Here is a 13446-nt window from a genome sequence, read left to right as displayed (position 1 = left end):
ACTATCCTACATTACCTTACCCATGCAAACATGTTTCCCTGATTCCAACCCAAGGCACAGCTTTAGTTGGAAAAGGATGATGATTCTGATAAGAGACATTTATGTTTGAGAAAGCTTTCCACAGTTTTCTCCTCTTGCCTGTCGACTTGAAGAACTTGAGGATTTTCTGACATCTTGAATCCTAAAGTCTCGTTGGAACCTATCACTCAAACTTGCAATCCCCAAATCTCTTGATTGCAATTTTTGCCGGGGAAAGTGCCTCCAAGCAGTGCTTTGGGGCCACTCTCAGTGACATCTAACCGATGGCAGGGGTTTCGTGCTAGGGCCTGAGTGTACATTGCTGCTCTGGCTCGAAGTGATGGAGATGTCCAAGACTTCACACGAAGATGCTTGAGAGGTCAGTGGTGCTGAAAATCAACCTGGCCCCTGGCCCTCCAAGTGGAAAATTTGAACCCTCTAACTACAACTTAAGCAACCTGTCAGTGACCTGACATCTTTGATGGAGGCAGTGTGTTGTAATAAAAAGAAGGCAGAATGGAGAGGCAGCAGATGCAAAATCAATCCTAGCAGTGCCTCTAAGTAAAAGGGGATTTAGGGGAGGCAACAGTATATTGGTCCCAATTTATACTCCTGGGGCATACACACTTATTGATTCTGAAAATGCTATTTCTTGATGATGAGGAAAAAAAGATGTCTGTGCTTTTGTTATATCCCAGGTGATTAAAATATTTGTGCCTGGTGGCGAAGGGGAATAGTGAAAGTGGGACTAAAAGGTCTGTTTAGAATCAAGGAAGATAAAATTGCTGAGTTTAATGGCAGAGAGGAAGGATGGAGTGAGATTTTAGTCCACATAAAAGCCCTTGTAAAAGGAGAGGGTTGTTAATATTACTATCTTGTGACCTTTATTAGTTGAAATTAATCTTGCTGTCCTCAACATTTATAGCACTTTCTCCTCAATCTATTGTATTGATGCATTTACCACTTTCTACTAAGTGGACCAGTTATTGATGTCACACCTCATCTTGTCTGCTAGACTGGACAGATTCCCAATGCAGAATCTGTTCTGCTTAGACCCGGGCCCTCCACACAGCACCCAGGTAAAGCCTGGCACACAATAAGCACTCAGCTTACATTTAGTGTCTAAATAACACAAGTAGTGAAGGACCTTTCTCTGAGTCAATATAGAAAGATTTAAGCTCTAGGTTTATTTTTGTGCTGATTTTGAGGAAACGAAGTTCAAGTCATCAGATTCAAGTCTTAGAAGCAGGGTAGCAATTTTTCTGAAAATTATTAATAACAACTCTGAACTATGCATTGCCTAGTGAGTGCTCGAAGTTTGAAAGTAATTGCCTTCCCTCCTTGCATGAACATAGCAAGGTAAGTAATTCATTCCATTTTATAGATGAGGAAACAAGGAATGAAGCAATTTGTCCAAACTGACACAATGTGTAAAGTCTGGAGGCCAATCAGATGAATTCAAACTGAGGCACTGGTGCATTAGTATTGGTTTGGAGGTTCCTGTGATTCGACTGAAACTGGTGAAACTTCATCTTTATATCCCATATCCAGGTAAAGTTTTTCCAGACATAACTGCTAAGGGAAGATGTACAAAGAAACAAAAATGCCTAATAGCTAATATGACTACTAACTAATAACTATTAACTAATAAAAATGACTAATAACTGTGAGGTTTGGAACAGATACCACATGTCCATAATGTTTGCTCCCCCCAATATAATGCTATAAATCTGTAAATCATAGTTTTGTTTTCACACCTGTTGAGTATTTTTTGTGGTAGATTGAAATAAAATGCTTGAATAACAACTAGACACTTGTACCAAGTAGGCATCTCATGATTGTTATTCGGTTCTATAGAACTATGTGGGTCATCATTAATGATGATGTACATAGAGTGTCTGTCATACATGAGCTTTTTCTGGTCATATATTTGATAGTTTCTTCAACTTTGGCCCTAACTCTAACGCAAATCTCATGTAGCAAATTTTATTCCTTCACTGACTCAGATATTCTGAAAGAAATTTTTCTAAATCTTGAGTTCTAGGAGAATCCTCTTATTCTGTAGACACTTGATTCTTTTTGCACATTAGTGCAGATTTCCCAAAATTGTATAGCAATGCTTTGAAGAAAAGACAGTCTTGACCACATAACCACCTTCATATTGTACTATTCTAGTGATAACACCTAACATTTATAAACACCACCATCACACATTATCTGAATTCTTCGTGTCTTTCTTCATTTCATCTTACAAAAAAACCTAAAAAATATGTACTATCCGAAATTCATCTTTTTTGCAGGTAGGAAATCTGTGGTTTATATTCCTTGCTATAACGTTGTATACTCTGAATGCAGCACAGTTAAACTGACTTCTATAAAGCTACCTAAAAACTGGATGTAAGAATATGCAGTCCAGCATAATATCAAATAAAAAAATTCTATGCATGTATCCTTTGAAATTAAGTAATGCCCCAGGAGAGAAACATATGAGCACTAAATAAGTATGACTCAGTGAATATCACTTAATTACAGGAAAGATCAAGAAATGGACAGAAATATAGTCAGTCTTTTTATTATTTTTAAGATACTACAGAATAAGATATCCTCTTCAAATTCTCAAATTAAAAAAATTAAAGAATAAGGTCCAATTTTGTGGGGATAGTATTATAAGAGGAAAATTATCACATTCTTCAGTGAGAACTAAAAATAGATATATTAGAAAAGGTAAAATATACCAACAGCTTTAAATATTTTAACATCCTTGGATTCAACAACTTACTATATAGAATTGTACCTCTTCCATATTATTTTCAAGCAATTCTACAAAAGATTGCTCTGATATATTTTCCATCCTTGCGAATATACGCATATACACACAGATAGTGACATTTGTTTGGAGAGTTGCACTTAAAACTTTTGTAAGATTTTGATTATTCATTTTATTTCCATTTTCTAATAGCAAATTTCATTGTCATTAGCAAAGGTATGATGACCTTGATGATCTTAACCTCCAAATGTTGTATTTTCTGTTCCATGTCCCCTGATCAAGCAAGTGCCAGTACATCGAAGTCAGGGTAACTAGATCCTCTAGTACTAGAATTTGAATCTGAGTGGCACAGCCCTCCTGTTGTTTATCGATTTGCTCAAGCGGGCCCAGTAACGTCTCCATTGGAGACTTTGTTGTTACTGTGTCTGGCATATCGAATACGGGGAGCTTGCCAGGCTCTGCCATGCAAGAATATACAAAAATTTGAACTTCCTTTATCCTGGTATAATTCCCTTCATTAATCTGTAAATAATGTAAAGTAATGGTAGTTCTATTTTTCTTTAATTAAAATTATTTGCTCCTTGCTAGTTTTGAAGTTGGCTTCTTTAGCCTTTGTGATTCTATAGTTTTCCAACAGTATTTCAATCAATGTCTATTTGGGTAGAGTAGTCTCTTGAAAATGCAACAGAAAATATATTTATTCTACCAATTATGCAAGAATTCTAATAAAAGAAAAATTTTGGAGCCAGACAGATAGTACAATGGGTAACTTACTTGCATTGCAAACATACAAAACAAACACTGTCCTCCCATTGTTCATTGATTTGCTCAGTAATGTCTCCATTTTTTTGAGACTTGTTCTTAGTGTGCTTGGCATATTGAATACATTACAATAGCTTGCCAGGCTTTGCATGCAGTCAAATTTGGTTTGAAATCCTATACCATATATAGTCACCTGAGTCCTCCCAGGAATGATTCCCATGATCATAGACCCAAGAGAAAATCTGAGCTTAGCTAGATGTGGCACCAAATAAATAAATAAATAAATATCAAAGCAACTTTTGTGCATCAATCAACCATGGTACATAGTTATAATAATTTTCCAAACATATCTGATTTTAATTTCTAGTAAAAATTCCCACAGCGTATTATAGATAATACAATTCAAAATAAGGGCCCAACAGCTGAAGACCACCGAGGCCCAACCAAGGCCTTGCTGGGAGCACTCTCCACACACTTGGATGAGCCTCACGCATAAAAGAACTGACAGAGGAACCCAGGTGTGTGGGACCCGGGGCTGAGATCTCCAAGCCTGTACAGTTTGGGACTGGACCTGCCAGTAACTAGACAGTTACACCCACCAACTGCCGTGTAACTCCAACAACGGCCAGGATCCAGAGATCATCACACTCAGCTCCTGGGAGAGAACAAGACAGAGTCTCCTACCCTATGCCTGACTGTCTCCACCAGGGCCCAACAGCTGAAGACCACCGAGGCCCAACCAAGGCCTTGCTGGGAGCACTCTCCACACACTTGGATGAGCCTCACGCATAAAAGAACTGACAGAGGAACCCAGGTGTGTGGGACCCGGGGCTGAGATCTCCAAGCCTGTACAGTTTGGGACTGGACCTGCCAGTAACTAGACAGTTACACCCACCAACTGCCGTGTAACTCCAACAACGGCCAGGATCCAGAGATTATCACATTCAGCTCCCGGAAGCGCGCAGCCGCATTCGCGGCCGCGCGACATCTTATCATCTCATTCCTAATTCGGTCAAACTGGCAGGCTACCAAATGTAACATGCCCACACGGCAGAGTCTGGCAAACTCCCCGTGGTATACCCAATATGCCAAATACCAGTAACAATGATGGGTCTCATTCTCCTAACCCTGAAAAAGCCTTGAATATGGCACTTTAAGAAAAAAAAAAATCTCAGGGCTAGGACGAAGAAGACGTTACTGGCACCTGCTCGAGGCAGTCGACGAACAACAGGGTGGTCGTGATCGTGATCGTGATAGTGCTGCGTGATGATTTCTGAAGATACCAAGAAATTTCTTCTTTAGATAAGTGAACAAGAAAAGGAAAAAATATTGGCAGAATTATCCTCTATTTTATTAAAACTATAAAATTATGTCAAACTGAATGTGAAAAAATTTAGATTAGAGAAAATTTTAAGGGTAGTGCACAACAGACACAAATGTACACAATAGGCATTATTGAATAAATTGTCACTTGATTACATTAAATTAGTGAAAATTTCTTTTAGAAGCAAAGGTTTAATTTAATGTTTTCTGGCACTGTCATCTAGAAGTATTTTTTGAAGTGAGTAAATCTGTTTCTTGAGCTGGGTCAGAGGCTGGAAAAATCAAGGGGGTAGCCTTGGTTGCAGTTGGGGGTACTTTATGTTTGTTCACCTAAAGAAGGGAGAGTCTCAAATGGACTAAGTTAATGTTTTGTTTTTCTTAAAAGTGAATCAACCAAATAAGTTTTACAAACTTTATTCTAAAATACAGTTTGTCAGTAGTCTAAGCAATCAATATTATTTAAAGATGATGCCTTCCTTGTCAAATTTGTTGGATATTAGGGATGCAGAGTAATAATATTTGGGTTCTTGGATTCGGTTTTACTTTCTAGCCTAGCACTTGGGGAATTTAGAATGAACCCATTAAACTTCATTGTACACTCAATCCATATAAATATTTTCCCAATATGCTAGTGGATTTCCATGTTGACTTTTAATGGTATTTCATTTACTCTGATATGGGCTTCCTCCCTCCCACTCTCCGTCCCTGCCTCCTTCCTTCCTTTCTCCTTCCTTCCTTTTCTTTCCTTGAGTATATACTTTGTTATCAACAAGATATTTTCATATATAAAAGACAAGCTATATTTGTTTGTCTCCATATTTACATATGTCCATCTGCACTTCTATATATGTAACTTATTTTAAAATAAGTTAGTTAATTATCTATGAAATATTTTCATGATTGTTTGCATGTTGGACTCGAGTGATAGCACAGCAGGTAGTGCTTCTGCCTTGCACGTGGCTGACCTGGGTTCGATTCCTCTGTACCTCTCAGATAGCTCTGCAAGCTACAGAGAGTATTCCGCCTGCACGGCAAAGCCTGGTAAGCTACCCGTGACATATTTGATATACAAAAAAAAATAACAACAAGTCTCACAATGGAGACGTTACTAGAGCCTGCTCGAGCAAATCAATGAACAATGGGAGGACAGAGCTACAGTGACAGCATGCATGTTGTCACTTTAACTCTAGCTGTAATCCGAATAACCTGATTTAGCTGTAAAGATTGCAGACAAATAAAAAAAATTAAATATTAGAGACTTTTCTTCAGATTTTGAAGTTTTGAACTGGAGAGCTAGTACAACAGGTAACCTGCTTGATTTGCATATAGCCGCTGAGGGTTGGGCCTCAGTACTCTAGACATTTCTATGACTAAGCCAGAAGTAAGCATGAACACCACTGACTGTGGTACAAAAAGACAAAAAACAAAAATATTTTACTTTTGAAATTTTGAACTTTGGTGTTTCTGGAAAAAATATAGATGCTGAATTTCACTTCGCTTATATCAGATTAAATAAATGAGTGTTTCTTCGATTTAAAATATAGAGAATATAGAAGTATTTTGATTCAGTATATGGAAAAACTACTTCATAATGATATGCTATGAAGTTCAGTGTATAAATGTAAACGGAAGGGCATCATAAACCAAATAAAATTTAAAGTCTTATGAAAGCTAGCATAGTGGTGCTTCTCTGATTTTTATATTTTTATTTTGCATGTGGGGTTTGGGCCACATCTGGCGGTGCTCTGTGGTTACTCCTGCCTCTCCCCTCAAGAATCACTCTAGTGTTCTTAAAGGACCACTCGAGTTGCTAGACATGTTGCTAGACATGAACCCAGGTCAGCCACATGCAAGGCAAATGACAAACCCACTGTACTTTTGTTCCAGTCCAGTGTGGCTTCTTTTTGAAGTGAAAGATGAGCAATCCTTTACATTATTCCTTTCTAAAAATGATTATTCAACCCATCTTCCCATATAAAAATACCTAATAATGTTTTATTGTTTTAGCCATAAGTAATTTTCTACATAATGAAAATTTCTCTATTTCCCACAAAAAATTCTCAAGAGGCACAGAACTAAGACTAGTGGAGTATTTTGGTATTTGATTTGTGTTATTGGCTTTCTAAAAAAATTACTACCCATATTTCTGTTATTGCCTAAAACTTTACAATTCAAAATCTACCTCTCTGATTTAGGTAATTTATCCGTCATAAAAAATGCAAATACTTCCAGCAAGAGTATCATCATCAAACACTGCCTTTTTCAGCTGTGTTGTGAAAGTTTTTAAGGTGAGATATTTTTAAGGTGAGATTGCATAGCAATACATCGGGCAATAAAAACAAAGAAATCTTATGAAAATAAAGGGTACTTAAAGCAGTTATAAGACAGAATTCTCTTATTTAATGGTTTTTAACCAACGCTAACACTAATTGTTGAATGACTTATAAAATCTGTAAACTCATGTCTCATAGCAATATGTAATAGAATAGAATGTAAATGTTTCTCTGAACCAACTGCGGACTATAACCTGAAAGTTCTTTGTATATGGCAAGACATTTTGACATGGCGATTTTGGTGACATCTTTTCGAATGAAAAACTACTAGTGTGATAATAGATATCTCTTATTGCCTTGCTATACCTGTTCTCTCTTTCTATTAATTTTTTTGTTTTATAATTAAGACTTCTTTCTCAATCTATAGAGCATAGTGAATGAGACAGTTCTTACATGTACACCTTTTTACAGAAATTTGGAAATTAAGACTTAGGTAGATGAAAACAGACTATAGCCACTCACTCTGAAGTACTAAGAATATCGGAATGGTGAGGAGGAAGGGAATTTAAGAGTCAAAGGGGTCTTATGGGTGTGGTAAAGGGATGTTGAACTTTCAGGTTACAGACCAAGGCATAGAAATAATTGTTTTTGTATACAGTATTCCACTCCTGGTGCTTTGTTCCAGCTGTAATTTTGCTAAGACAACACCTGTCAGCACATTTTTCATAGCTTGAACAATGGGGCTTGTTCAAACAAGTATACCAACACCATCAAACAAGATGTGTGATTTGCACTTTTTTTGTGGCAGTGACAAACTTTTCACCTAATGAGATGTCAGGAGCTGCAAGCCAGCCTCACTCTTTGATCTCTGTTAAGAGCAAAGCTATTGAGCAAAAATTAACAAAAAATAGCTTTGCTTTTTTGTCTTTTACTTATTAGCTGTATAGTTAATTAACAGATTGTTTGAAAGAAACATTGCTCTGCCTCTCTACTGTATACTAAAAGAATTATTTCTATGCTTTGGTTTCTTCTTTCACATGCATAACAGAGAAGTGATCACACCAAATACTTTCTAACAGCAGGTGGAATTTTGATAAAGCAAAAAGTATATTAAGGAAATCACTTAACAGATACTCTTATTTGTGCAACGTTTCCTTATAATTGTCTTGTGGAGACTAGACAATAGGTATCTATGTCTGTATATGAGCACAATGAGCTTGAGAACTTTTAGATGTCTTTTACGGTGATTTCCACTTTTGTCTCTGTGCAAAAGCTTACCTCTGTGCAAAGGCTAAAAATAAATGCAATAAAGTCTGTGTAAGATGGAAATAAAGTTCTCTCTTTTTATGATTCAAATAAAATTCATATAAACATCTGCTTTTATAATATGTGAACTAAAGCAAGATATGATTTATATAATAAAATAAACCATGAATAATATATGCAAATTTTATATCTACTATACGATATATATAAATGATCATCTGTAGATACTCATCTCTGTCACTTCTTGGCCTTTGACTAAGATCAGTTGTAGTATCTGTTCTTATCAGTTTAATATCTAATATGTCCTCTATCTGAGGACAATATGTTAAGTGAATTTTTGGATCAGGGAGTTGAAATAGGAGTTTTCTTCATCCACTCCACTCATTGACCTGTTATTGCAGGAACAGCACACACACTGCTCATCTACAAACCTCATTTCGTATGAGGAGGAAATAAATAGCAGAACAAAATCTTAGTAATAAAATATTTTTGCCAAAACCAAACTCTTCCTATTTGCCATAGAAAAGAAAGATTTTAGGAAATGTATTTGTTTTGGCTATAAGAAGCAAAGAGACAAATGTGACTTTCTTTGGTGACTGAATGAATGAAAGAGCGTATTTAGACATAATGGAAGGAATTCTGTAAGCAGTGTGAATAATATTAAAATATGACAATCTAGGAGGAAAACTAAAAAATGGTTAACAAATAAATCATTTACACAATGTCAACTAGCCCTTTTCTCTAATCAGAAAAAAATTCCTAAATTTTCAAGTGTGAAAAAAATACATATAAATTATTAGAATGAAAGAGTTAATATTGGCAACTAGGTGTTGGTAAATATAAATCCGATGCTTTCAACTTTTTAAAATATCTAATTTAAAACAAATCATACCTATATCACAGATGACAATGTACCTCTCTGATTTCATAAACTATTGTGAACTTCCATTCTGTGTGAAAAAAAGTCATTGGTCACCTTCGTAACACTGTAAGGTTTGCTACAGCAAAGTGTCTGTAGTTTTGTTGCTTTGTTTGAAAATTTCTGAGTTGCTTTGGTTGTAAATTTCTAGTTGTTACTATTTCTGCACTTCCTATTTTTTAATAGAGCAAATGCTTTATGCAAAACTATACTTGGAGTTCTAAACTTGTTATTCACTAGGATACTTAAATGCAAATCAACAAAGTATGAAAAAGTGCTTTCTAAATCATATAACAATTCACTTTTAAAAACCGAGTCATAGAACAGTGCTCAAGTGTTAGGCCTTTTCTACTCTTAGGTCCCTAGTGGCATCATGTTCTCATTTATTGAATGCCCTAGATATTCAAGTCACCTAACTGTAAATTGGCTTCCCTTTCAGTCTAATAAGTTGGAGACTTTTTGTAAAACAATTGTAATATTAGAATTCAGACAAGTGACCCAATAATGGCCCTAGAGGGCAGCCCTGCAATTTCCTGATTTACACTTTCCTTATTCCCTCATTTTTTAAGTTTCACAACATCAATTTTTATACTGTTGCTGTTTTATCCTGACCAAATGATGGTTGAATTTTAATGAATTGTCTCCCTTTGACAAAGGAGTTATTGTTTGGTATATTACATTTGGGATATAGTGAATAAACTACTTATGGATATGAGATATTTGGATAAAATACATTTACATAATACTAGAGTATTAGTGTAAGGAGTTCTATTAGTGGTGGGGAAAAAAAGATAATACACAGCCAATCTTGAAACATGCTGGAAAATGATGGATATAAACATATTTAAATGCCAGTACTACAAAAAATAGCAAGTGTTTTCTCATTATATAACTGGGTTTTTTGCTTTGGTATGGTGCTAAGGAAATTTTTTCTTTTGTAAAACACATTTGAAGGGGCTAGAAAACCTTTTTCTTCATATTAATTATGACTCAAATAGAGTGAGAGCCGTGAACTCTTATTGAAAAGAAATGTGTGTGAAATAATTTGAAAAACTGAAATCAAGAGAACACCCCTTTTTCATAATACTTCCACCCCTGGAGGGAAAGGAATTTTGTTTGTTTTCTTTCATGTGAGAGGGTGTAGGATTTAGGCTAAAACAGAGTTCCCAAACTTATCCTGCCTACTGTCCCCACTCAACTTTAGAAAAAAATGGCTCAGTGCCCCTTGAAAATATGCCTTTTTTCAGGGAACAAAGTGTCCCTCAATTTCTCAGGAGGCTACCTGTTCTTCTGGATCTTTCCAGTGCGTCATATGGTCTGGTAAGATTATTCTTTGATCTGACTCTTCCTTTCAGACTGCACTTCAACAGAATTTGCCTAATACCCGCATTGTATAACAAAATATTAAAAACAAATTTCTATACATTTAAAAAATAAAGACAAATTCAAATGCCCTCACTTTACAATGTTAATAACCTAGGAACTATTGGCCAAAATTTTGAAGTGCTTTTCTTAATCATTGAAAAAATAAGAAATTATAGTTGATATGAATATGTAATATTAAAAGTATGACATTATTATATTCTAGCAAGAGTCAAAATTCACAAACTCTAAATAATTTTTTTCTTCACCGTATTATTTATTATTTAGTATGAAGAGATGATTTAGTACCTTGCTGGCCCATAGCAGTGAACTTCAAATTTGCCTTTTCTGTCACTATCTGTGCAAACATAGGTGTCAAAATTCTTTAAGTGTCAGTTTTTATTATATATTTATTTATTTATTTATTTTTAAATTTTGGGGTCACACCCAGCGATGCTCAGGGGTGACTCCTGGCTCTGCACTCAGGAATCACCCCTGGAAGTGCTCAGGGGACCATATGGGATCCTGGGAATCGAACCTGGGTCTGCTGCATGCAAAGCAAACTCCCTACCTGCTGTGCTATCGCTCAAGCACCCAAAAGAACTTTTGAAAAGGATGAAGTGCTATACAAAACTCAGTGATCGATGGTAACATGAGTGTTATTTTTATAATTATAACATTTAGCAGCTGTAGTTTAGCATTTTAAAGTTGATGCGTGTTGACAGCATCATTAAGTTATTTTCAATTTTAAAACTCAAAGAGTAATTTTTTTTCTTTCTGGGTCACACCTCCTGGCTTACTCCCGGCGACGCTCAGGGATCATATGGGATGCCAAACCAGGGTCGGCCGTGTGCAAGGAAAACGCCCTACCCACTGTACTAATCCTCTGGTCCCTCAAATAGCAATTTTAAATATAATTTCATGTCTTAATTCCAGCACTGATAAATATTTGAATAAAGTAATCCAATAAACATTGACTGATTCAGTCAATAGATATGTAACAAATTTCTACTGTGTGCCAAGAGCTGTCATTAGCATTGGTGAACACAAAAGGAGTTTTCTGACACCTAGGAGCCTAATGTCCTAATGTACCCACAATGTTTCTTTTACAAAGGAGAAAATTGTGGAGGAGTTATTGGTAACAAGTAACACTCCCTGATTATATAGCCCATGAAGTCACTGGGGAGTGAAGGAATAAATTCATTTCATATCCGACTTATAAAAATCTCTTCAGTTAGGTGTTCTAATCTAAACTCCATAGACTTGCTCAAGGTTCAGTTTGAATTGCTTTCTACCGTGTTATGGTTGTTCAATTTCCTAAGCATCTGTGTTTAGAAGTCCCCCACTTCCTTGCATGCATCCTTCTGGGATGGGTTTTAATGCTCATTTTTCTAGCTGCAGCTTTGGTTGTTATATAGGAATAAAATAATTAACCATTAATCAGGCTAAAGAGTTTTTTTTTACAGTATGCATAATGAAGACTATTTATTTGATTTTGGATAGCAAGAATGGTTACTTCTACACTTAGCCATTATTAAGTGCTTATCTGATAGCCCTTCTCTTCCTCCAGCAGTGAATTTTTTTGTGCTTTTCTCTGAATTATTGCAAGAAAGGTAACACATCATTCATATTTGCGTCATCTTTGGTGAATATGCATCACGGTGCTTTATACACTGTAGTCTTCACATACTGACAAATTACATTCATCAATGCTTAGATAAAAAAATTATTAAATGATCATATGTTTGAGGGGAGATGTCAGTATACTCAACCCTGTTCCATAGATCTGCAGCTCTGCCTTTGTTCCAGTGTCATGATGTTTTAATTATTACTGCTTTGTAGTAGAGTTTGAAGTTAGGGAGGTTGATTCCTCCCATTTTTTTCCCCAAGAATTGCTTTAGCTATTTGTGGGGGCTTATTGTTCCATATAAATTTCAGGAGACTAACACCCAAGAATAGCTGTGATAAATACCAGGAGGTTCACTCCATGGCTTGGTGGCCAGCTGCATACTCTAGGGATAAAGGCAGCTCAGATAGAGAAGGGAGCACCAAATAAAGGGTGTTGGGAAGTTCCACCCAGGATGGGAGATGCATGCTGAAAGTAGACTATAGACCGAACATGATTGCCACCCAATGTCTCTTTTGCAAACCACAACACCCAAAAGGAGAGAGAGAACAAAAGGGAATGCCCTGCCACAGAGGCAGGGTGGGATGGGGGGATGGGGGGTGGGAGGGATACTGGGATCCGTGTTGGTGGAGAATGGGCACTGGTGGAGGGATGGGTACTTGATCATTGTATAACTGAAGCCCAAGCACAAAAATTTGTAAGTCTACAACTGTACCTCATGGTGTTTCACTAATAATAAAAAATTATTAAGAAATTTAATAATCTATACAATATTTGTTTGTCTTTTGAATTACTGTGTACAACGAATATTCTTTTCCTCATACTTTGCTATAGAGTTTTCTACATATGAACGGTGTAATCATTCAATAAGGTAAAATTCAGGAAATACACCCTTCCAGCAAATACCTTATTTCTTTAAACTCTGAAAACTGTTGTCTTTGTTCTGGATACTGGTTCTGTGTTCTATATGTGTTCCATGAACAGAATAATATATGCATGTGCTTGCTCTTTTGCATCCTCCACCAGTGGGTTTGGCTTTATTTAAATGATAACTCAGGGGCCAGAGAGGTAGTATAGTGGGCAGGGCAATTGTCTTGCATGTGGCCAACGCAAATTAAAACCTAACATC

The 13446-nt window shown here is 36.2% G+C and overlaps 1 protein-coding gene and 1 non-coding gene across 5 annotated transcripts in view; one reads left to right on the top strand and one right to left on the bottom strand.

Annotated features, from left to right (window-relative positions):
* The window catches only part of NLGN1 (neuroligin 1), a 975921-nt gene that overhangs the window by 76536 nt on the left and 885939 nt on the right, over positions 1-13446 (bottom strand). The gene's annotated exons all lie outside the window — the stretch shown is intronic.
* LOC130020199 (U2 spliceosomal RNA) lies at positions 8646-8835 on the top strand. The gene has a single exon (XR_008791972.1). It is a non-coding gene; the product is annotated as a U2 spliceosomal RNA (small nuclear RNA).

Source organism: Sorex fumeus, unplaced genomic scaffold (assembly GCF_029834395.1).
Source record: "Sorex fumeus unplaced genomic scaffold, SorFum_2.1 ptg000010l, whole genome shotgun sequence".
NCBI lineage: Eukaryota > Metazoa > Chordata > Mammalia > Eulipotyphla > Soricidae > Sorex > Sorex fumeus.
This window is presented reverse-complemented; position numbering and strand designations above follow the sequence as displayed.